This window comes from Sorex fumeus, unplaced genomic scaffold, assembly GCF_029834395.1.
Source record: "Sorex fumeus unplaced genomic scaffold, SorFum_2.1 ptg000063l, whole genome shotgun sequence".
Lineage (NCBI taxonomy): Eukaryota > Metazoa > Chordata > Mammalia > Eulipotyphla > Soricidae > Sorex > Sorex fumeus.
The window spans coordinates 706,655-733,377 of NW_026606120.1; the positions used below are offsets into that span (position 1 = coordinate 706,655).

The 26,723-nt window shown below is 40.8% G+C and overlaps 2 pseudogenes; one reads left to right on the forward strand and one right to left on the reverse strand.

The window, feature by feature from the left end:
* Positions 1-6,809: 6,809 nt before the first annotated feature.
* On the forward strand, positions 6,810-20,370 carry LOC130035848 (H-2 class II histocompatibility antigen, E-S beta chain-like; annotated as a pseudogene).
* LOC130035309 (guanine nucleotide-binding protein G(I)/G(S)/G(O) subunit gamma-5-like) lies at positions 10,033-10,269 on the reverse strand (annotated as a pseudogene).
* Positions 20,371-26,723: the final 6,353 nt, after the last annotated feature.

Below are 26,723 nucleotides of genomic sequence, written 5' to 3' on the forward strand. Positions count from 1 at the left end.
CCAGTATTAATAAATTCTAACAATCTGACACAAAAATGGGCAGAGATTTGAATAGAAATTTTTCTAAGAAGAAATACAAATGGTGTAGGGCATTTGGTATTAGATATTTCTACCTCACTACGTAGAGTTAGGTCTTTGGCCTAAAGGGGCTACGTGTCCAACAACAAGTTTAGGGGGCCCAGGATGAGAATGAGGCCTCAGTTAGGGCAAAATAGAGAGTTCCCAACACTGTGGGTGGGGAGGCTTGAAGAACTCCCCCACCCACAGTATTGCAGGTGTGCAGTTAGTGAAGTGGTCTTGCCACTAATGAGAGCTGCCTCTGACCTAAGTGAGCCCAAGATGTTCAGAGGATGAAGGATGATGCCACTGCCCGTGGACCCTGAGAGAGAACAAGAGCAGAGAGAGTAGGTAGAGCAGAGAGACCTGAGGACACGACAGAGAGATCTTGCAGAGCACAGCCAGAGATGGAATCAGAGAGCAGCAAACCTGCCAGGGCCACTGCTTCCAGAGAGGAGTCCTGAGCAGAGTGTGTGGGGGATGAACCCTGAGACAGCCTGGTCTCAGGAGAGAGCAGGGAGAGCACAGAGAAAAGGGGAAGCCAGAAAGCGACAGGCTGGCCCTGACCTGTGAGGGGAAGCAGGGGAAGCCTTAGAGATGCAGGCAGTGAGATCTCTGGAATACGTGTAGCCCCAGTGAAAAATGTTAGATTCCCCCTACTCCCTGCCTGTCACTCCCAGTCATTTAAAGAACCATCCATTTATAACAACATATAAGGATCTTTAGACAGTTTGAGAAAAGTAAATAATTAAAATAAGGTGAACTGGGGAGATGGCTCAAGGACTAGAATGTTTGCATTGCTGTTTCTCATGCAGGAGTCCTGGGTTTGATCTCGGAGACATCATGGACACCCCTGAGAGCAACTTGAACATCAGTGGTTGCAATTCTCAAGCAGAAAACTGCAAGCAGCTTCTTGGCATGGCCTGATGTGCTTTCACCCCCAACTTCCAAAAAAAAAAAACTACCATAAAATCTCATTTATATATAGGAATTAAAACAATCATCTCATAGGTAGACTGGTTACTCTCAGAGGAAGGTGAAGGTGTGGGTAAAATTAGTTAGAGCTGATAGAAATTTCCAGGTCTAAAATGGTGGGATGGGAGATGATTTCAAACCATCAATTGGGGAACCTGTCAGTATAGGGCCCTTATTTTTTAGAATCATCTCAGATGCTGCTTTTTGATGGGGTTATTCCAGGAACTCTAGGTCAAGGGAATGCGGGAGTGGTCCGGGAACTGGGGTGTAAGATTCAGATGGGCTAGACTTGGGGTTGTGTTATGTGTTGTTGCTGGAAACTACAGGAGTTTGGGTGAGTATCATTTTTTACAGTAAGCCTACTCTTTTTAAAGGGCCTCCTAAATACTATGATATTTTCCTATGAGAGAATATAAGAGTGAGATGAGTGTTCTATAAAAACATGTGTCAGCAAGACACAGGCTGGGGAAGATCTGGGAAGATAGGGAGAATTACTGATTATAAGGACTATTGGGGAAGACGTACTCGGGACTTAATATTTGCTTTTCTTCTGAGAGCTTCTGTCTAGGACATATGGTTACATGAAGTTGCTAATGTCAGTTTTTGATATTTGAAGTTTACCTGGCCCCCAAAAGGGAGGAACAAAGGACACTATAGAATAATTTAGTTAAACTATTGGCGGCATTAAAAAGTTAGCTGAGCAATGGAAGAACTGTTTTTATTGGAGTGCCAACAGAGTAAACTGTGAAATTGAAAAGTGAATTCAAACAATGTTGAATTTCTCAAATGACAATTTACTGATTCAGGAAGTTGGGGACAAAAAAGATATTTCATAGGATTAGTGTATGTACTTTGCAAAAGAGAAGTCTGGGTCAACTGGACCAGCATCTGGGACCAGCACTATATGGTCCCCCACTATTGCCAGGGTTGACCTCCAAGTCACAAACAGACCCTAAGCACCACTGGTGTGACCAAACCTTTCCCTCCAAAAAGGTTCAAGAAGTTGGGAAAAGACCAAAAGAACAAACAAACAAACACATCACCACATGTTTATAAAAATAAAAGAATAAAAAGTAAAGACAAATGAAAAAATTGCAAACAGGGCTAGAGGCTAGAGATAACACAGGGGGTTGCATGCAGTCGACTGCAGTTCCATCACTGCATCACATATGATTCCCCAAACATCTCTAGGAGAACCTCTGAACATAGCTTTGTGTGGTCTAAAATTATACAAATACAATTTTGAAAACAGTGAAAAGGAAATGACAGTTTATCAGCACAGGAAGAAAAGCTAGAATTATTATATTTTTCACCAGAGTTTTGAAATAAAGTGACACAGTTTTCAAGAGCTGGAAAAAATTAGCAAATCATAACTTAACATCTACTAGAGTCTAATCAAAGCTTTGCCAATTTTATTTCTTTACTTGGTTTTGGTTTTATTTGGGGGCAACATCTGGCTGTGTTCAAAGCTTACTCCTGGCTCTGATCTCAGATCATTCCTGGTGGGGTGTAGGGGACCATATAGGTGTACAGGTAAGAACCTATATAGGACCATATTGGACCATAAGGTGTACAGGTAAGTGCTTTAAGCCCTATATTATCTCTTCAATCCTTCCATTTTTAAGGTACTTATTCAGTAATTTAATTTGATCTTTGAATTGCCTTTTTGTCTTTATTTTCTTATTTCCACTCTGAGTTTTAGTATTTGCTTTTTTCTGCTGATTTTGAACTTTATTTTTCTTTTACTCTTCCTAATTTCTTTAGTAGTAAGGTTGGGTTCCTTATTTAAATATTTCTGCTCTTTTGAGACAAATCTAAACTTATAAACTTCCTTTTTGGTAATACTTATACTGCATATCAATATGCCAAAAACAGCAACAATAACGTGTCTCATTCCCCTGACCCTGAAAGAGCCTCCAATACGGCAGTCGATAGGAAAGATGAGCAGGAAGAGGCTGCTAAAATCTCAGGGTTGGGGAGCTGGAGACACAGCACAGTGGGTAGGGCGTTTGCCTTGCATGCGGCTGGCCTGGGTTTCATTCCCAGCATCCCATATGGTCCCCTGAGCACTTCCAGGAGTAACTCCTGAGTGCAGAGCCAGGAGTAACCCCTGTGCATCGCCGGGTGTTACTCAAAAAGAAAAAAAAACTCAGGGCTGGGATGAATGGAGATGTTACTGGCACCCACTTTAGTAAATTGATGTACAATGAGAAGACAGTGATACAATGATACTTCTGCTGCATGTCAAATATTTTGGCATGTAATATTTTCTTTTTCTTTGTCTCCAGATTTAAAAAAATTCTCATTAGATTTCTTCAGTGACTAAATTGTTCTTCAGCAATATGCTGTTTACTGTCCATGCTTTTATGTATTTCCCAGAATTCTTATTTAAACTTACCTTTATACCTTTGTGACAGGAAAAGATTCTTGATTTACAGTTCATTAAATTTATTTAAATTTTGTGCTTCAGTTCATTATCCTTAAGGATGTTCCATGTGCACTTGAAAAGAATATATATTCTGCTGGTTTTGAATGGAATTTTTTGTGTGTACCTATTATATCTATCTGTTGTAATGTTTCATTTTTTTTATTTGAATCACTATTAGATATAGAGTAACACAGCTGTTCATGGTCATACAGTGTTCCTATACCCATCACACCAATGTACATTTACCACCACCAATGTCTCCAGTTTCCATCCCATCACCCTCCCCCCAGTATATCTCTATGGTAGACCCTTTTCTCCTCTCTCTCTCTCTCTCTCTCTCTCTCTCTCTCTATCTCTATCTCTCTCTCTGTCTCTGTCTCTCTGTCTCTGTCTTTTTCTTTCCCCTCTTTTGGGCATTACAGTTTACAATACAGATACTGAGAGGTTATCATGTTTGTTCCTTTGCCTATTTTCAGTACGCAGTTTTCATCCAGAGTGATCATTTCCAACTATCCTTGTCTTGGTGGTCCCTTCTGTATCCCATCTGCCATCCCCTTCAGCACCTGAGCCAGGCTTCCAACTGTGGACCAATCCTCCTGGCCTACACATCTACACGATGGAATACTATACAGCTGTTAGGAAAATGAAGTTATGAAATTCGCTTTTAAGTGGATGGACATGGAGAGTATCATGCTGAGTGAAATGAGTCAGATGTAGAGAGTAATGTTACATTTAAAATTAATGTATCCTTACTTATTTTCTGCCAAAAAACTTATTCAAAAAGAAATAGAAGCATCTCTCTTAGAAGATCCAGCACTATGTTAGTGATGGGAGCTATAGTATTTATGCCTCTTTCTCTGAGATGTTTCAAGGGTTCTCTTTCATTATCTTCTTACCTTTATCTCTGAAACCAAATATTTATAAAGTCTGTTCTCCACTGGAGGTTCTCTGACAGAATTTTTCAGAATTTCCCCTGGAAAACACCTTAGCTGAAGTTAGCATTGTTAATATTTGGGTAGCCCAACAGATAAGGAGCATGTATGAAGGTAACCTGATAGATGAGGAGCATGTTTTAAGTTATCATCTAACCTGGCATAGGTTTAAGTATCATAGTTCAGATCATTTGCAATTAACTGAAGTCACTGATAGAAATAATTTTGAACCATTTAGACAATATAAATTTCTGGTTGTCCATGTTTTTTTCTCTCTAAAATAATGCACAAGTAAAATAACTAAATCCTGCAGACATGGTGAATTGTGAGGTTTTTCTAATCACTGCAAACTTTGTTTTAGTTGAACCTGCAGGATTCACCCAAAACATACAAGATGCACACACAAGCATCATTCACCAAATGCACTCAGTAGTGTCATCTTTTAGTTAGAATCCAAAACAGCATTTGATGCTCTCATATAAATGGTTTTTAGAAATCTGGTACTATGTTAAGCTATTTTTTTGTTTATTTTGGAGTTATATATAAAATGAAATATAAAATGAATAAAATAAAATATAAATATATATTTATATATATTTTTATATATATAATATGTATTATATATATAAGAATTTCATAACTTCATTTTATAAATATAAATAAAATATAAAACATAAAATAAAATATGTTTATTTTCCATCCCAATGGAAAACCAGCAAGACTGTACTACTATACAAGAAAGGAGACATCCACGACATTGGCAACTATCGCCCAATCTGCCTATTGTCTGTCATCTACAAACTATTCACTCGAGTCATCCTGAATAGGATTAGCAGAACACTAGATGAAGGACAACCATGTGAACAAGCTGGATTCCGAAAAGGATTCAGTACCATTGACCATATCCACACAATAACCAAGCTCATTGAGGTATCTCGGGAGTTCAAGATGCCGCTCTGTCTAACGTTCATTGATTTAAAGAAGGCCTTTGATTCTGTTGAGACGGAAGCGGTCATGGAAGCCCTAGCCAATCAGGGCATACAAACTCAATACATCAGGATCCTTCGAAGCTCTATTGCGGATTCACTACCAAGATCTCACCATTCTACAAAGAAGTAATCATCCATATCAAGAGAGGGGTTCGGCAGGGTGATACCATTTCACCAAAACTCTTCAGTGCCACCCTCGAGAACATCATGCGACGACTAGAATGGGAAAACATGGGAGTGAAGATAGATGGTCGGCAACTACACCACCTCCGCTTTGCTGATGACATCATTCTAATAACACCAAACATCAGCCAAGCGGCACAAATGCTGGCGGACTTTGACCGTGAGTGTGGAAAGGTAGGACTACAGCTGAATCTTACAAAGACAATGTTTATGAGAAACAGCCTTGTTCCTGACGCTCCATTCGCTCTCAACGGAACCACCATCTCCGAATGCAACAGTTATATATACCTAGGTCGAGAAATCAACATGATGAATGACCTGGCACCTGAGTTGCGCAGGAGGAAGAGAGCAGCTTGGAATGCCTTCAAGAGCATTGAAGAAATAACTAAAAGGACCAAGAAACTCCAGCTACGAGCACATCTCTTTGATTCCACTATTCTTCCTGCATTAACATATGCCTCAGAGACCTGGACCCTACGAAAACAGGATGAGAACGCTATTCGGGTCTCTCAAAGAGGAATCGAAAGAACTATGCTTGGAATATCACGATTCACTCAAATGAAAGATAGAATCCGGAGTTCTGATCTTCGTCAACGCTCAAGAATCAGGGATGCTGTCTCATTTGCCAAGACATCAAAAATCAGATGGGCTGGACACATAATGAGGTTTACAGACAACCGCTGGACTAGAGCCATTACTGATTGGATTCCACGAGACATCAAAAGATCACGTGGACGCCCACCTATAAGATGGTCAGATTTCTTCGTCAAGACCCTAAATGATCGGTTTGAGGCTCTACATGTTCCTAAAACGAACAGATACCATTGGGCTACGCTAGCACGCAACCGGGATGAATGGAGACGTTACTGGCACCCGCTCGAATAAATCGATGAATAACGGGGATTAAGTGATTAAGTGATTTTGGAGGGCGTGCACACCCAGCTGGCTGTACTCAGGGCTTACTCCTGGCTCTGCATTCAGGGATTGCTCCTTGTTAGCTGGGGGACCATATAAAGCGCCAGGGTTGATTTAGTGTCAACAAGGCAAGCACCTTACCTGCTGTACTATTGCTCTGGATAAGCTATTTTTAAAGAAAATAATATTGAATTTGTTTAGGACCAAACATTTTTTTAATTCACGAACAACTATGGCGCTACTGAAGATCCGCCAGCTGCTGTTCCAGCGACTGGTGCACAAAATCTCATAGGACTTCAGGATCAACCTGCGCTCCCAGAGCTGGTAGTTATGGCACTGCAGGAGGCGTGTGAGGCCTACCTGGTGGGGCTCTTTGAGGATACCAACCTCTGCACCTTCCCCGCTAAGTGTGTCACCATTATGCCCAAGGACATCCAGCTGGCATGCCACATTCTCAGAGAGAGAGCATAAAGTTTACAATGCTGAAATCTCAAGGCTGGGACAAATGGAGACGCCACTGGCACCTGCTCAAGTAATTGATGATTAATGGGATGACAGTGACAATATTGGCAAAACTTTCAAAGCAATTTATAACTGTTTTATAATTAACAGTAAATTTTCCTCCCACATTTGTCTGATGGCATACCAGAAGTTTTCCTTTGGAATAGTGCTGTCTTTTTTCATCCCCCAGATCATTTTATAAAGCCTGGAGCCATTTTTGGTGGTTACACCTGAAAAATTCTTCCCATAGTTGGTAGCTAGAGATCAGTGATACTGGCTGAGCTTCTACAATGAACAGGGTAGCCTTCCCGCAACAAAGAATTTTCATCCAAGTTAGCAGCAGTGATGTGATTAAAAACACAGGTATATAATGTGTTGCTTCTAAGATTTCTGGTTGGTCTCTACTGGATTAATAAAGGTCTAGTTAGACCTAACTTGCTAAGAGATTTTACACTTTTCTAATAATGAATTAATGTTTAATTTAAAGTAAAATAAAAATACTGTACTCCACTTATATATACACTCACTTTTCAGTCAGTTCTTTGCAGTTTGGCTTTTTAACAGTCACTAGAAATCTTCCTTACATGAGTTTAGCTTGTTAATAAGTCCTATACCTTGTTAATATATTTGCATAAATTCATCACTTTCTTCTTAAATCCACTCAATCAATTACTTCTTTGTACTAGAGAGCTATACTTTTCTCCTGATATTTCTCACTCCAATAGATATGCTTGTGTATGTGACTTTAGTGTATCATTTGCAATAAATATCAAGCTCTTCCACTTGAAGGAAAGGAAATTGTCTAATTACCCCTTCTGGTTTTGATTCTCAAAAGGCATTACAGGTCGGCATAAAGTTAATATTTAAAGAGTGAACTAGGTGGAATGTATTTAAGGGTTGTCGTAAAAAGCTGTGGGATGAGAAGAAGGAGCCATGAGCATTTTTCAGGTAAATGCTTCTAGTGGCAAGAAGAATTAATCAAATTCTATTTGTGCTTGGAAGTCAACCTTCCAGAAACATGAGTTAATTCCAAATGGTTCTGGAGGCTGGAAAGATAAGAAAGTAAGTGGGTAAGGTTCTTGCTTGCACATCCTATGGGTCCTGCCCCAGCACAGTCTATGTTTCTGTGAGCATTTCCAAATGGTTCTGGAAGAGAGGGAAATTTTCTGGCTAGCCAGGCCTCTGTTTCTAGTAGAAAAAATTGCTAAAGTAGTGGTTGCTGGTAGTTGGGGTAGGGAGGAGCCAATGCCGGGTGTCATAGCCTTCACTGGTGACTGGAGCCTTGTATTCTTGGGGATTACCACCTGTTTCTTCTGAAGAGCCTGACCTGGTTCCTGTATCTTTTGTTCCCACAGCACATTTCGTGATGCAGGGTAAATGCGCGTGTCATTTTTCATTTTTTCTTTTCCCAACAGGATGGAGTGGGTGCGCCCTCTAGCTTCCTACATCTATAACCAAGATGTGTCAGTGCTCTTTGACAGTGCAGTAGGAGTGTTCAAGGCAGTGACAGAACTGGGGAGACCTGATGCAGAGTACTGGAACAGTAGAAAGACTTCCTCCAGCAGCTGCACACTGAACTGGACAGATTCTGTAGACACAACTATAGAGTTATTCAGAGCTTCCTGATCTGGCGGAGAGGTGAGCATGTTGGGTGTGAGTGAGTGGTTGATTTCTAAAGTAAAACATTATCTCTGCGTAGAGGAAAGAAAGAAATTTATGTTTTATTTAAAAATTGACCATATTGAGAACCTGCTGATAAGGAAGGACAAATCAATCATAAGATAGATAGTATTAGCAGGGCCCAAGTTGTAATTCAGTGGGAAGGCATTTGCTTTGCATGCTGCTAGCCCAGGCTTGATCCTCAGGACCCTTTTTGTTACCCTAAGCCCTGCTATGAGTGGTATCTGAGCACAGAGATGGGAGTCAGCCCTGCACATAGCCCTGTATGGCCCCCACACCAAACCGAACAAAACCAAACCAATCAGAACAAAAGCATAAGCTTCATTCTTCTCCCTTCCCAGTGCAAATTTCAGTTTACAACTGATTCACTTATCAGGGGCTATTCTCAATATAGGAAAAATTGACATCCTACCCAACATTTTAAAAGAACAGTCATTTTGTCCGAGGGTAATTCTGGTTGAAAGGAAAATAACTCAACCAGATATTTTGAACCCAAAAGGTCATTTCTGAACTATTCTAGGTATGAGGAAATGCAAATAAACAGGCACAAACTTTAAAACTCTGCATGTGTGTGTGTGTGTGTGTGTGTGTGTGTGTGTGTGTGTGTGAGAGAGAGAGAGAGAGAGAGAGAGAGAGAGAGAGAGAGAAAGAGAGATGGAAAAGATGGAAAATTTTGTCCAGCTCTACAGATCCTGTGGTTTGGCAAGTATCTTCTAGTCCTCAAGGCAGGAGATTGGCATGTGTTAGGGCAGTCTCTTGCCAAACCTCCTGACAATGGAGTTGCTCAGAGACAGAGAGAGACTGCACAGAAGCCGAGCTTATTCTTATTCACGCAAAGCACAGTGTTGTCAGTTCACAAGCCCAAGAGACTTGGAATATTGAGCATTGGCAAGGTAAACAATATGTACTCTTTTCAGGCTATTCAGCAGGATACAGTATAGCAAAGTGGGATACATCTTGTCCTTACACATGCCAACTATATTTCAGTCTTATCTAGCGCATAACATCTGCAGAGGTACATTCCCAGATCCAAGTCTTATCTCTCCTACATGGAGCAGAGAAATCTGCACAGGTGTTTTTCTACCAGACCTCCCATCTTCAGGGAAATGTTTGTTCTAATGTTGCAGCAACCTTGGGTGCTGTCTTGAGCCTAGGGGAAGACTAGAGGAGCTGTTTTAATTTAATTTATTTTTTTTATACTAAGTATTTTATTGTATGCTGTTCTATATAAAACAATTATCCTTGTGAAAAAGAAATTCATGAAAATTCAGATGTAGATGTTAAAGGACTGAAACGGTTATAATATGGCACAAGTTATGTGTAAACTTCTGTATAGACTTCGAATTTAACTCCAGTGAATATCCTGTTTCATGAAAACAGCAAACCTTCCAAAGATTTTATCTACAAAAAGGAACAAATTTTCTGGGGTCTGAAGGGATTCGTACTTGAAGACACTCCAGTCAGTAGGCAGTCATGCTGAGCATTCTGCAGACAGAACTGTTTCAAATCTGCAGCAGCCTGGGAAACCTTCACACGGTTGAACCGTGCCTCCAGCCAGAGCTGCTGAACCACTTTCTTCATAGTCACAGACACTGGAGGAACCCGACATGGCGCACATGAGAGCCAGGCCAGAATGTCGGTCTGGGCGGGTCCGGTCTGGCCCACTGTTTAATTTTAAAATGGCTGTGCCTTTGTCTCAATTCAAAATGGTTTCACTACTGCCTCACACATGTAAATGAGTTGGGGACTTTCCAGGGTCAGAAAAGAAATGTTTTCTTGTCTGACACACCTCGGCAAGTTCAACTTCTCTGAGCCTAATTTTATTTCACAATTTCCCCTGTGATGAGATATCCAGTGGTATCTTGCTTGCTGCCTCCAGCTCACATGGACCTCAACCCTCTGCGCTCCTTTCTTTAGGAAAAATCCTGCACTTTTGATTCATTTTAATACAGTTACTAGGATTCCAGAGATTTATATGCTGTTTTCTCTTCTCATACCCTTCAGATAAGCACTGAGAGTAGAGAGAATGCTGATGATGGATGTCTACTGAAAGAAAAACTAAGATGAACTTTATTCATATGCCCATTATTGGTGCAGATGTAGAGCTTACTTGTATACTGTAGCACTGTAACACTGCCCTCCTGTTGTTCATGGATTTGCTTGAGCAGGCACCAGTAATGTCTCCATTGTGAAACTTGTTGTAACTGTTTTTGGCATATCAAATATGCCATGGGGAGCTTACCAGCTCTGCCGTGTGGGCGGGATACTCTCAGTAGCTTGCCTAATAAATCCAATTAAAATTTTATATAGAAATTTTATAGTTTATATGTAAGTAAAGTAAGTAAAAGTAAAGTAAAGGCCCTCCCGTTGATCGTCGATTTGCTCGAGCGGGCCCAGTAACGTCTCCATTGGAGACTTTTGTTGTTACTGTGTCTGGCATATCGAATACTCTCGGTAGCTTGCCGGGCTCTCCGAGAGGGGCGGAGGAATCGAACTCGGGTCGGCCATGTTGGCCGCTTGTAAGGACAATAATCATTACTAAAAGAAATACAGATTGTAGGCAATTTAACAAGAAAACAGGTGCAACATTCTGTGTTTTTAATGACTCTTGTACTTTCCTGGGGGGTTGTAAGAACATGTAAGCCATATGGTTCTGTAACGTTCTCCATGCACTATTGCAGATATCTGCATTTAACATTTTGGTTCTACATGGACTGTCATTTACAACAGGCTAAATAAATGTTGTTAATGCCTCAATGTGTGTTATGTTAGCTCCAAGACCTAAGGAAGCAAAAAGAAATAAGAGAAAAAAGCAGGTGTTCTGCAATGCAAAATCCATCAAAACTTTCATCTCTTTAAGGTTGGGAGGTTAGGTGGAAGTTTTGGCAGGGAGTCTTGGATATTGCCCTCATGTCTAAAGGAACCCATACCTAATGACCTAACCAGCCAGGTGGTAGACAGGTCCAGAGATTCCTGCGTATATCCACTGGGTTCCAATAGGGGCAGTCCACCAAATTCTGGAGTGTCTCTGTCAATATCAAACCAATCGGATTCTTTTGTTTCCTTAGTTTTGGTTTTGGGATCATGTCTGTCAGTGTTCAGAATTTGCTTTGAGTTTAGGTATCACTCTTGGCAGCCCGGGGCCGGGAGTGGGGGGGTGGGGAGGGAGGGGGAGGAAGTGGCATATGTGGTGCCAGGGATCAAACCCAGATAAGCCTCGTGCAAGGTAAGTGGGTAGATCAGCCTCTGCTCTACCCATGGTATTATCCCTCCGGCCCAAGTCAGATACTTTTAAGCAAGAAATGACATGGTGTGAGTTCAACATGTGTGGGGGTGCATGACACATGTGATTGGTGGCTGAGAGCTGCCTCCCCGTACCTCCCCCACCCTGCCCCAGGTCTCTCTAGCAGAGTATAAATTTCATGTAAAGTTAACATATTGGTAAAAAAATCTATGCAATGGTATTTTAAAGAGTCTTTAGGGCTGGGAGCTAGCTCAACTGGTAGAACACATGAAATCATATGCAAGACCCTAGTTTGATTCCTGATACCGTACAGGCCACTCGACACTGTCACATGTCTCTCCTGTTACATGAGCACAACTAGGTCCAAGCACTGAGCCATTAGGCCTGAACTGATAAACCAATTATTTCAGGGTGTGAACACAGACTGGGGTAGATATCTGTAGTTTTAAAAAAAAACCTTTCCAGTAAGTGTGGAACACTGATGAACAGAGGCCCTGCATTATAGCTTTTTTTTTTTCTCCCTGTGGCCTTGAATTATACTGTGGTTGCAGTGATAGTCCTGAGATTAGAGAGATGTCTTTAACTACTAAGTCTATTTAATTTCTGCTTAAAATATTCTAGGATGCAATCGTGAGCCACATGCTTCTGAATTAAAACTCCTGTGGCCATATGTCGCTTTTATCTACAAAGAAAAATACAAATAGTATATTAATTTGGGTAACCTAAATGATATTCCTGTCTTATAGCTTCCTTAAGATCCTTGAATGTCTGCAGACCAGACCAGACCCTCAGGCAGGTATTGCTTTAGAGAATTTACAAAGGCTGGGCTATAGAGGCAATGGGGTAATTTAACTCTGCCATCTGCTCAGAAACACTTCCATTTGTCTTTTTGTACATGGGGAAGGGAAAAAGGATTTCACTGTATGTTTGTGTGTGTTTGTATGTGTGTGTGTGTTTGATGACACACCTGGAGATGCACGGGGCTTACTCTCAGCTACTCTGTGCTCTAAGATCACTTAGGAGCCCATATGAAGAATATTGGGAATCAAATTGGGAATTAAGTTCAGGCAGGTAGTCCTTTACATTAAAATACCAAAGGCCATAAAACTGAGAAAAGTTCTGAAAAAAGTTCTCATAAAGATAGAGGATCTTTATACTGTGAAAAACATGACAACTTTCAATTTTTACTGCTGGGAAATTGATGGAGGGGGTTTGCAGACTGTTGCAAGAGAATCAGTCTTCTCTAGCATTTATTTTTATTTTCATATTCTGAAGGAGAGAAAATTTGTTTTTTGGTAAGGTTTAGAACTGAAAATGTAGACACAATATCAATCAAAGCTATTTTGTCTTAATATGTCTTATGTATCTTTAATAAAACCTCACTTTTATCTAAGATATTGGACAGGAGGGTGAGATTACTCAAGTCCCACAAAACATTTGTATTTTCACAGTAAACTATTCTCTTGATTCACCCAAACATCTTATTAATTTTATTGCCTTCTTCCTTATTCTGTAATGTTTCTATTAACTCCAAGTTTCTTACAGAAAAGGCAAATTCCAGAATTTCTATTATAATGGAAATCTGATCTGATTTTATAATCACACTGCTCAGTCTGCTTAGTTATTTGTTGGATAATCATAATCTAAGTGACCTTTATTATTCCCTCTATCGATCTATCTACATATCAATCTATCTAGATAACTAGTCAGATATCTAAATAACTGAATGTGACTGATGCTTTGTATGGAGTGTTGTCCAATTTATATCATGCCTTTTAACTAGGATATTCAATCCTTTACCTAACCCTGGGCTAAGCCAGACATTGTTTGATGACCTTGGAAGGAATTTACAGGCATACTTCATTGTTTGAAGTATGCTTGCTATTCGAAGTATGCCCGAAGATATTGTTTGAAAGTTTTTCTCAAATATTGCAAAATAATGCGGGATGTATAAAGAAAGAGCAGATCATGCCTGCATGATCTCTCCAGTTTAGAAAGACTTTCTGCTCAAATTCTACCACACATGCATTGAAATAACATGATGCTGTTGCCTCCAAGAAGCAATCAAGGAAGATACCTCAGCCTTTGCTCTTTTGTTTAACTTTTGAGATAGGTCATTCTAAATGCATACATGAAAGTTTAATTTTGGTACAAAGTGGGTGCTCTGTGTTGCCCACCTTTTTGTGAGATCTCCTTTCATAAAATCTTCCCATGAACTGAGAAAATGACAAGTGTAAACTGCACATTTGTTGTGCATGAAATTTGCCAGGGTGCCTTCAGATGACTTGTTATCTAGTGCTCCATTTACTTCAGTGTTGGGTGTTTTACTTTCCATTAAAAATACTCCTTTAAGATGGACAAATAACCATAGACTATTGTGTATTGTGTATTGAGTATTGTGGATAAGATGGGTTGTAGGGTCTCAGTTTTCCCACTATTGCCCTTAGCAACACGTGTTCAGAGTGCCAGTTAAATGACTTAACATGCATCACCTGGATAAGCCAATAGTAACTATTGCAATTTTATTTCCTTGTGAGACCAATTCATGCCCAGGGCTAAACTCTTAGCCTCCAGCTTGGTCATCAGTTTGCTGACAATATCTACATTGCTGGTGGGAACTGTTGTCTCTTTTCTTCAGGGCTTACTAACCTGCATTAGAAATCTTTGTCTTGCAAAAAAATCTGATAATTTAAGAAGAGGTAAAACACTAAACTCAAACACCCTCATCCTGCCTTTTTTTTGGATTCTTTGACCTGCGATAAAATTCTTCTCAGTAGCTTTCACTTGAGAAAAATCTTCCCCTGTTAGTTTTACCAGAATGATCTTACAAGAATTTTATTTGTCTTACCCTTCCAACTGTGCTAATCAAGAAAAAAAAGTGGGGGAAATCTTCCTGAAAATTATTTTGGTTTTCTGCTAGCAGAACTGATAGAACAGTTTTTTTATTGTGCTCTCTAATAATCAGATGATGAAAATAATCTCCCTTTGTTTCTCACTTTGCTGGGAAACTTTAGAGATGAATCAATTTCTCCTGAATGCCAATGAGAAAACTGGAAAAGAAGCAGAAAGAAGGCTTTCCTGTAAAAAGTTATTTTCTACTTACAGGGGCTAAAGAAATCATCAACTCTGAAAATTCCCTTCTTGTAATTTTCAACTGAAAGGTTGGAAGGTCCAGCCAGGGGCATTCTTAACTTTCCTCTTAGTACCCTCACAGAATGGGATTAATCTACATTGGGGGTTTTACCATACTAGTAGGTACCTGGTTTCAAATTTATGTAGATATATGTGATCATATAGCATTTCTGCAGTCCCCTATAGTCATTATAAGTGTAAATGTGTTTTTTCTTAGAGTAGATGATGAAGGCCTTCAGGGAGAGAAACCAAGGTGATTTATAGAGAGATTTCTGGTTAGCTGCTTTATTACTCCCCAAAGCAAGTTCCAGTTTACATACAGCTGTGACAAGTGAGCTCTACTCAATAGAAGGAAAATTTACTTCATATCAGCTTTTTAAAATGACAAAATATTTGACTATGATTGCATATTAACATTCTTAATATCCTGACTTTATACAAAAATGTATAGTTCAAATTCAAGAACTTATCTTGAAGGCAAGAACTTTCTAAAAGTCCGAAGAAATGAAAATGAAGACAAAAACTCATTATAAGATTTTCTTTGTTTAGTTGAAAGCTTTCAAATTGCTGTCTTTTCAAGTCACCTCCTTTAAGCAAGAAGTTGAAACATTGTTAGACTAAACCTGCACAGCTCCTAACTTATCTCCTCTGTTCAATTTTATTCCACAGAAACAGTGGGGTGGGGTGTGTGTGTGTGTGTGTGTGTGTGTGTGTGTGTGTGTGTGTGTGTGTGTGTGTAAGAGAGAGAGACATAGGAGGTAGGTGGGGGAAGGAGGGAGATACTGTGATTCTTTGTATTGAGGACGGTGACAATGAGTCATTGAGATACAGATTCTGTGATTCTTTGGATTGAGGACGGTGAGTGAGGAGTATAAAGCTAGGGTGAAACACAATGTATATGGTGGGAAGTAGGTCTGGGGTGGGGAGGGAAAGCAAGTTTGGGGTGGGAACAGTGCAGATAGGAGGTTTTAGGCAATGGTGGCCACTGTGTGGAGATGAAGTGATGTGATTTATGTCAGCCCAGTGCTGGAGCAATAGCACAGCGGGTAGGGCGTTCGCCTTACAAGCGGCCAACATGGCCGACCCGAGTTCGATTCCTCCGCCCCTCTCGGAGAGCCCGGCAAGCTACCGAGAGTATTCGATATGCCAGACACAGTAACAACAAAGTCTCCAATGGAGACGTTACTGGGCCCGCTCGAGCAAATCGACGATCAACGGGAGGGCCTTTACCTTTACCTTACCTTAGGGTCTAGAGATGGAGGAAGCAGTGACTGGGTAGGTGGTTAGGGATGTGTTGGAGTGGTGGTTTAGTGGGAGAGAGATGATGAATGTAAAGTTTGGAGAAGATAATGATAAGGCCGCTCACAATCTGATGGAACAACTTTGAGAATAAATATGCAAAGAAAACCCTCTGTTCTCTAAAGTTTTCCTTATTACGACCCAGATTTCAACAGCCGCACATCCAAAGAACATAAAACCACAACCCCTAGAATTTCATGCAATTTTGTTATTGTTGACTATAAAAGCGGTTTTGGAGACATTGGAAGGAAAATATCATTTTTAATGTAATAGATAGCACTTGCTTAATTTGTTAGATGTTTAGGTGATCTAAACCTCTATTGAGGTTCATAGAATTTATTGAACATAGCATATTTTCAGTTTTTCATAGCCTTCATATCTGTGAAAATTAATAACTAATTCTGTGAATTAAAGAGACTTGTGGAATACAAATAAGAATTAAACTTCAATGTGATGTTTGATATAATTTACCAAAATGTTGCATGCTTGCCTTAAAACTTAAAGACCCCTCTCAGCATCTATATTGCAAACCATATTGCCCAAAAGTAGAGAGAGAGTATGGGGGAAATTGTCTGCCATAGAGGTAGGGGGAGGGCTGGGATAGGGGTAGGATACTGGGGACATTGGTGGTGGAAAATGTGCACTGGTGGAGGGTGGAGGGATGGGCATGTGATCATTGCATGACTGAAACTCAAATATGAAAACTTTATAACTGTATCTCTCAGTGATTCAATTAAAAAAAACAAAAAACTGAAAGACCACAAGCTTAGAAAATGCTAGAGTTTTACTTCTGTAATAATGTTTGTGGTTAGCTTGTTAAAACATAGATTTGCTATGTTTGAACTGTCCTAACAGGAGAATAAAGAGGAAAAAAATCTGAAAAAATTTTTATGAGTTCTGTATGCAGTAATATTGACATTCTGATATTTATTTGTCTTCAGTTTGTGACTTATATGTTTACTGTGGTTATTATTTTCATGTTATGAATTAGAAGTTTAAATATAATTAAAGACTACAGAATTGTTAGCAATGATTTACTACATTGCACTGTATCACTGTCCTCCTGTTTTTCATCGATTTGCTTGAGCGGGCTCAGTAACGTCTCCAGTATGACACTTGTTACTGTGGTTGGCATTTTGAATATGTCACGGGGAGCTTGCCAGGCTTTGCCACGTGGACAAGATACTCTCGGTAGCTTGTCGGGCTCTACTAGTCTTAAATCTACCTTTTATTTAAAAAAATTGTTTTCTTTTAGTTTTTTCCTGTGTACTACAAGTAATTATGTTTTGAAGAATTATTTTAGTATCTGTACCAGGTTTGATTTCTCCACCCCTCTCGGAGAGCCCGGAAATCTACTAAGAGTATCTTGCCCGCATGGCAAAGCCTGGCAAGCTACCCGTGACGTATACAATATGCCAAACACAGTAATAACAAGTCTCATGATGGAGATTTTACTGGGCCCGCTCGAGCAAATCGATGAAAAACGGGATGTCTTTGCTATAGTCTTTGTCCTATGCATACAGTGCTACTCCTATTATGGGCCAGAACGATAACATAGCAGGTAGGGCATTTGCCTTGCATGCAGCTGACCTAGGTTCGATTCCTCCAGCCCTCTTAGAGAGTCCAGCAAGCTACCAAGAGTATTCCGCCCACACAGTAAAGACTGGAAAGCTACCTGTGACGTATTTGATATGCCAAAAACAGTAACAAATCTCACAATGGAGACCTTACTGGTGCCCGTGCTACAGTGCTACAGTCTTGAAACCTGGAAGTGTCAGGGATTGTATCAAATATTCAATATACATATTAACAAGTCCCAGACCTTGCTCCAAACTCAAAAGTTAGCTTAGAAAGAAACATCATTATAAAGTAATAACAATTACAATGAAATGCTTGGTTTGCAAAGGAGAGGGACTCTTCAACTTAGTGTACTTCTAAGAATTTTTTTTTTTTAATGAGGGGCTGGAGAGATAGCACAGTGGATAGGGCATTTGCCTTGCACACGGCCGACCCGGGTTCAATTCCCAGCATCCCATATGGTCCTCTGAGCACTGCCAGGAGTAACTCCTGAGTGCAGAGCCAGGAGTAACCCCTGTGCATCACCAGGTGTGACCCCAAAAGAAAAAAAATGAATCAAATTCTTTTCTCCTTCCCCTTTCCTGTTGGACTCAAGCTTTTATTACAATTACACTCAAAAAGTTACTTAGAATAAGATGGAAATTGTCTGCCATAGAGTCGGGGGAGGGTGGGATGAGGCGGGGGTGGGTGGATACTGGGGACATTGGTGGTGAAAAATGTGCACTGGTGGAGGGATGGGTGTTTGATCATTGTATGACTTAAACACAAACATGAAAGTTTTGTTAATGTAGCTCACGGTGATTCAATTTAAAAAAAGTTACTTAGATAACTTAGTAAGTTAGTAGCTAGGTAAGGTAGAATTGTTAACCCAGAAGGCTGAGGAACAGAGGAATTTCCAAATACTCATGAGATCAACCGGTCATAGATAAATATGAATTTGAATCCAAAGGTAGCTGCCCTGGGAATCATTTTATGAGAATAAACTCACAAACTTTCTCAACATCTTTCAAATGTAGTGGGCCTGTGCTGTAGGATTTGAGTCAATGTTTGTCACAGTAACTCTGCTGGGACCACATGCCCGGCATTGTAGCAGATGTGACTGACACTGGAGTCTGGACTGAAAGAGAAAGGCAACCAATCAAGAAGATTTACTACTTCCTCTCTTTTCCCTCCTATCTGAGCCCACACTAACTGTGTTTCCTGCAAAGACCTAGTTCCTGCAGCACCACAATCTCCTGGTCTGCTATGTGAATGGTTTCTATCTGGGTCACATAGAAGTCAGGTGGTTCCAGAATGGCCAGGAAGAGGAGACTGGGGTTATCTCCACAGGCCTCATCCCCAGTGGAGACTGAACCTTCCAGGCACTGGTGATGCTTGAAACAGTTTTTCAAAGTGGAGACATCTACAGCTGCCAAGTGTATCGAGCCTGAACATCATAGTGAAATGGAGTGAGTAGACTTCTGATCTTACTGAGAAAGGGGGTATGTTTATCCCTAACTATAACGTATTTCCTCCATAATTTATGTTCACTTGTTCCATGGTCTCCCCTCCTTCAGCACATATCTATTGCAGATGACCCATGATAATTCCTTTAAAGCTTGTCTGTATTCCCTATGAAGGCAATTATGCTGGGAGGTTGATAAAAAGAACTGTTCTTTTTTTAAGCCTGTTATATTGATATAAATCTTGATAATCCCTTTACCTGGGTACCAGTCTCCTGTATCAGACTGGGCTTATACACTGTTGATTTGAGTTGTTCACTGTGATACAAAAAAAGACACATCCTTTATACTTTAGTCTTCTTGACATAAAAGGCATCTGGTTTCAGCTCCACATTTTGTAAGTTCTGTCGCCATAGACAAACGTACTCAACCTCATTGAGTTACAAACTCCTTGTCTGTCAAATGTGAAGTAGAGATCTTATGTTAAGGCCTTGATATTTCAATAAATGTGATTTCTGAAACTTGGAACTACTAGTTATCTTTTAAATCTCTTTTCAGCAATGGATAACTATCCTAATTTTTGCAGGGATGATTTTTTCTTCCATCCTCAACATTTTAAATCTGAGAGTCTCAATTAGAGAAGTTAGTTCAGATAAACATCACTAAAGTTAGTTGCTTTCCACAGGAGCACAGTCTGAATTTTCACAGAGAAAGAAGCTTAGTGGAAATTGCAGGCTTTGTTCTGAGTCTTCTCTTTCTTGGGGCTGGACTCTTGGTTTACTTTAGGCATCAGAAAGGTGTCATAATCTCCTTCAGGTCCTTAATTGCCATCTCTGTCTCTGCTGAAGTTTGTGTCTCTGTGGAGTCCAACCTCCTCGGGGTCACCACTGGCACCAGGAAGATCTTACGATGCCTAGGCCTTAATTGTTGCAGCTTCAGTGTTAATGAATTTTTTACTTCTCAGAAATTGCATTGCCATGGGTCCTCTCCTATCTACCTGCCTGTCTCAGGATGATGATGTATCATTTATATATGTTATATAGAATAACTGGATGAGGGAATGCAACGCCTGTAAAGCAGAATATAGTTAACCATTGGCTCCATATTATAGGTAAAAGAATGACAGAAAAGGAATGAAATTGAGGAGGTGTTGGGAGAAGAGATAGATCAGAAGCAATGAGAGAGCAGGAGTCAAGGGTATACATTATGGTATAGAGGAGTGGTTATAGCTAAACATCCAAACCACAGAGTCAACAACACTGAAAACAAGACAATCAAACTTCAACAATTTTTAATTAAAAAATTTAAAGAATATTTCCCCTTCTTACTGCAGTGCTATAATATGAGACCCAAGAGAAGGGGCAAGAAGTTGCTTGTAGCATTGGGTGTGGACACAACACTCTCCTCTTCTCTGCAGAACTCCCAAACTAAAGCGACACTAAAGGTAGAATCTTCTGTTCCAGCTTCTTTCTTCACAGCATAGAATGGTTTCCCACGGGCTCTTCTTCATCTATGAAAGGAGCAGTTTCTCAAGACCAGGTTTGCTTTGGTTCAGTGACCCTGAAGAGATGTCCTCCCTAATCACATCCTCAGTTCCAAAGAGTGATTGTATGCCCTTAGATCCATGGTTTCCTTGTTTCTTGTATATTCAGCCCTTACTGCCCACCAAGTATCTGAACTTTTATCATTCCACATTTTTATACCATTTTCTCAAATAAACATGAAGTAAAAATTATACAGCCTCAAGGAAAAGAAGTGGGAAGGACAGAAAACTGAGGCTGAAGCAAAAATGCAGAGGTTAAAGCACTTGCCTGGCAGACAGCTTACCAAGATTTGATTCCTGCATACAGTTCCCTGAGCACCTCCAGTGATCACTAGAAATAGCCCTGGAGCACTGCCAGGTGAGGCCCACACCCCACCTTCACTCCTTAAACTAGGAGGATTGCATCAAAAAAAGTAATGATGTTCATTTACAGTTATAAATTCTGGTCACATGTGGATCAGAAAGTTTTCTTTTTCTACCTCAACAGGTGTCCCAGATATTGGCACTGCTTACATTGGTTTGGTGAACTTGAAGGCTTGAGCTTGTCAAGCAAGTGCTTTAAACTACTAGGACATTTTCTGGACACCAAGAAAAGTTTTTGTGTTCTCTGGAGCAATAACACAGCGGGTAGGGCGTTTGCCTTACACACAGCCGATCAGGGTTTGATTCCTCTGTCCCTCTCAGAGAACCTGAATGTGGGGAGTTGGAGAAAGAAGAGAGAGAGAAAAGAGAGATAGAGGAGAGAGACATGACTTCGAGATGGAGCACAGAGAGATAAGCAGGAGAGACAGGAGGAGATGGGAATGAGGGACATTGTGAGATTAGAATGGAACAGGCTTTATTAAGACTGGAACAGGCGCGTGGGGAGAATGGAATAAACGGCAACTGATAACCAACCAACTTGGCCCTTGTTTCCTCCCTCATCTGCCCATGGCATGGGCTGCCCCAGGAGGGGGAGTGCCCAAGTCCACCGAACCCGGGCAATGAGATGGAGGGCCACTGGGGCTTTTCCTAGCCGTCCAGAGATTACACAGTATTTGATGGGGAACAAGTTGGAAACTTTTTTCCTTTCACTTGAACAAAACATTGTGAAGTTATAGTTATAAATTATTATGTCGTTCTGAATTACACAGACATCAGTAATATAAAGGAATTGGAATCCTTCAGATAAAGTGGATTAAATCGATGTATTCATTCATTCATCATCCTGTTATTCGTCGATTGCCTCAAGCAGGCCCCAGTAATGTCTCTTTCATCCTAGCCCTGAGATTATATTCAAGGCTCTTTAGGAGAATGAGACCCATCTTTGTTACTGGTATTTGGCATATTTGGTACGCCACAGGGAGTTTGCCAGACTCTGCCCTGTGGGCAGGCTACATTCGATAGCCTGCAAGTTTGTCCAAAGTAGGAATGAGATAATAAGATGTCATAAAAAGATGTCCTGATAAGATGTCGTGCGGCCGCAAATGCGGCCGTGCGGTTCCAGGAGCTGGATTTTATAGTCTCTGAGTCTTGGCCGTTGATGGGATTACACGGCGCCAGGGGGTCAGGTGGTGGGTGTGACCCCCGCCTACTGGAATTTGGAGGATCTGGGTGGAGGATGCTCGACTCCAATCCGAGTAGGCTTGGAGGTCTTGGCCCCGGAACCTGCGTGGCTTTGTCCCTCTGCCAGTACCTTCATGTGTGCGGAGAGTGGTCTCAGCATGGTGGTAGCTGGTCCTGGAGGTCTTCGGCTGCCGGAGCTCTGGTCGGGGCGGGGAGGAAAGCTCAACCCGCTCCCCTCCAAGGGACCCCGGCGAGGAACAGCCAGGCGCAGGGGCAGGAGACTGCACTGGTCTCGTCCAGGAGCTGGATTTTATAGTCTCTGAGTCTTGGCCGTTGATGGGATTACACGGCGCCAGAGGGCCAGGTGGTGGGTGTGACCCCCTCCTACTGAAATTTGGAGGATCTGGGTGGAGGATGCTCGACTCTAATCCGAGTAGGCTTGGAGATCTCGGCCTCGAAACCCGCGTGGCTTTGTCCCTCTGCCAGTACCTTCATGTGTGCGCACACATGAAATCGATGTATATTCCTGAACATATGGAATGCAGGGGGATTGAACCTGGGTTGGCTGTCTGCAAAGCAGGTGACCTACCTGTTGTAGTATATCCCCAGCCCTAGTACCCACATTTTGTCACCTTTAAACTGTCGATGCTCTGGAAAGCTGGATTTATAATTTAATCTGTTGCTGCTTCCCTAAGAATGCCAGGTAATGGAAATCATACAGTCACTCTCAATGAACATTTCCTGTTTTCATTCTTTTTAGTTTCTCTTGTTTTTAGTTTTCTCTCTTTCCCTCCAACCCCAGCCCTATCTCTAGGGCTTCAGCTACTCACTTCTTCTGGGGCCCCAGGAAATATATTCAGTAATAATATATTCACCAGGAGACATATTTAGCTATTCTGATCCATGGGCATTGTACTGCATTTACTATGAAAACAAACTTCACAGCTTAAGAAAAGATGTGTTTGGGGGAAAAAAGCAAACAAAAACAATAAATAAAAAATTTTAAGTAAAAGGAAAGAAGTGATTAAGTTAATTTAAGTGATTAAGTTATTCTCAGGGAGCATGGGATCTCATGTAGTTTATATAGTCTGGAGTTCTGCTAATTCTCCCAATGATAAATCATTACTGGTTTGCTAGTGGTCTGGGTGTGAATTTCTTCAACATTTCTATATTTTTAGGAGAGCTTCCCTCTTTGAAGATAAAATCTGCTGCAGAACCAACAGGACAAAATTTAATCATTTTCAAAAAAAAATCTTGAATTTTTAAAATTACTTTGAGTCTTTTTTTGTTGTTGTTGTTTTTTTTTTTGTTTTGCTTTTTGGGTCACACCCAGCGAAGCTCAGGGGTCACTCCTGGCTCTGCACTCAGGAACCACTCTTGGTGGTGCTCGAGGGACCATATAGGATGCTGGTGTGCCGCACGCAAGGCAAACGCTCACCTGCTGTGCTATCACTTCAGCCTCTCTTTGAGTCATTTTTATAAAACTAACTTTGGAAAATAAAGTTCAAAGTAGCATTTTTTAATTTAGAAGGTTAAAATTAATGGTTTTCCAGACATTTCTGTGCTTTAAGACAATATAACATTCTGTTCAGTATAGGTTGTGAATCTCTCAGCAGTAGGGGATGCCACAGATCTCTATTAAATGTTTGGACATTTCAGGTACCACTATCCAGAAATTTCAGGATTTTTTTGACAGAACTGGTGACAACTTTGTTATATTCGGGTGATTCTGTTAAGAATTCCTTCCTGTGTCTGGATTAGAGTTCTTGGGGACAATTACAGTAATATGGCTTGTTCTTCTCATGGCTTTAGGTATCATCCTCTTTACATTTCAATGACTCATCAGTCTGCAGTATCTCACTCTGTCACTGTTTTTTAATTTTTTCCTTATCCAGAGAACAGTGTTCTTTCCTTTCTTGCTTTAGAATAACAGTCTTAGGTTCTAGGTATCTCCAGAAGGAAAGTCTGATTACATACCTGTTGCATCCTTGGCTGAGGTCAGGGCTGAGGTCAGAGTGAGGTGAGGAAGGAAGAAGAGGTTTTCATGCAAAGGAATCCTTGGTGGTTCTGTTTTCTGAGTTATATTCTGCATTCAGATGATTTGTACAGACAGAAAACCAATGATTGAAGTCATGGTAATAAATAGACTGGAATAAAGCGTACCTCAGAGTAAAGCAAAACCAGAATTAGTTTTTCAGATACTCCAAATGCAGAAATCCTTTTGTCACTCATGTTGAGGGGTTATGAATCTGGATAGTGCATCACAAGGGTCTTGGGGGAGAAAACATCTGAACAAAAACCCTTCCAGGTGGAGACAGGGAACAAATTTCTGCTGCCATCTTGTGGTCATATGTAAGCATTACTCCCCCCATTCTACTCGGTTCTCTCAGTTTCCTACTTCCTGACTGGCTGGGAGCTATGTCCATTTTTCTTCTTTTCCTGCTTGCCCACCCCTTAGTCCCTACACAAAATTGGCACTCATAATTCATAGCACTATTCAGAACTTAGTTCTTTTTCAAACACTCATAAATCCTTGAGAAAGTGTTCAGGACTATTAAAAAATTGCATGAAAAATTGAGTTTCTATAATTAGACAGATGGTCTTATGTGGCTGACCACTAACAAAATGTGAAGAGATGAGTATTAAGATGTCTGGAAGAAATTTTGCATGATATATCATGATTATAGTGCGGAACAAATCAACAGAAAAAATTTTTAACGGGTCAATTTGTGCAGGAAGGACAAAAAGTGTGTTTCCAAAATCACTGTATCACTGTCATCCTGTTATTCATCGATTTGCTCAAGCTGGCACCAGTCACGTCTGCATTCATCCTAGCCCTGAGATTTTAGCAGCCTCTCCTTACTCATCCTAAATATTGATCCTAATTTTTGTGTCAAATACTATGATGTCTTAGAGCAGTGAGATAGTCATTTGCAGGTAAACTAAGAAAGTTCTGCAACAGTTAACAGTTTAAAAACAGTCTCTGTCTACCATGGCATTTGAGGTGGATAAGGTACAGGTGGTGGAAAAGAATCTTCTCATATTTCCAGTATTGACTCTTCCTGTTTGCTGAGGACACATTGTACCCTCAGTCTTCACTATCCTTCTCATATTGCTTATAGTGACAGTTGCATCCCTAGCAGTCCTCTCACGCTGTGTCAGCACTGTAGGCAGAACCTAGTTCCTAACTTTCCATGGCCCGCCTTTTCTCTTCCTGAGTAACTTTCCTCTTGTAGCTGATATCTAGTGACATTGCAGGAGAGGCTAGTCTGTGGGCTTCTCCACTATTCTGGGAACCAGAAGTAAAGTGGAGCTCTGCTCCCCCCCCCCCCCCCCAGCCCCCTCAATCCAACTGAGAGAGGATAACAGCTTAAAAAGAATTTTCATCAATGTTTATTCTTCTGCTCTCATCTTCAAACACTTCTGAAGGGTTCAGGAGAGGTGCTGGAATCCAGACTCTACAGCATCTAAGTGGGGTGGTAAAAGAATTTTCCAAAAATGAGATGGTATAAGCAAGGCACAGTCAGTTTATTGGAAGAGAGCACACTGGTAAGACTGACACAGGGGAGGCCTCCAAATATACAGACACCTTCATCCATCTGCGATGCTTCAGGTGGGAAACTTTCTATAGGTTAGTTAGGGAGGGGGCAAGCAGAAGGCATGGGCCCAATTTTGTAGAGAAAAAAATAGTGTGCAAAATATTCTAAGACAATTGCATAAAAAACATAAGAAATACATATAGTAATTTGGATCAATTATGCAATGTTCTGAGCCAATCATATAAAGATAATAATTTGGCCCTTTCTGGGAAGGGAGCAGTCTGGTCAATTCTAGGAATTTGGGTGACAGAAGCACAGAATGTCTGTCTTGCTGGGTTAAATAAGCAAGGTGCCTGGGCCAGTTCTTAGGAACTGTGGGGCAGAATGGAGCAATAGTGGATTCTTTAGAGCCTCTTGGTTATATCTGATTATCTTAGCAAGAAGAGTCTCAGCCCACCAGGCTTCTGAAATGGTGATTTAAGTTATACTTCTTTTTAGGGCACTTTTGCTAGACCATTTCAACTTTATCGTCTATAGTGCAAAGAACCTTTATGAACACTGAAGTTTGGAGGGGGAAAAAATCTTACAGTAGAATAGGGGACTAAGGATGTGTTTCAAGTGGTAGAGAACATGCCTGGGCATGTGTGGTCCTGCATTAATCCCAGGGCTTTGTGGCTGAATGAAGGTCCTGGTGCCTGAGCACAGCTAGGAGCAACCATTAGCACCACCACAGAAGGAAGT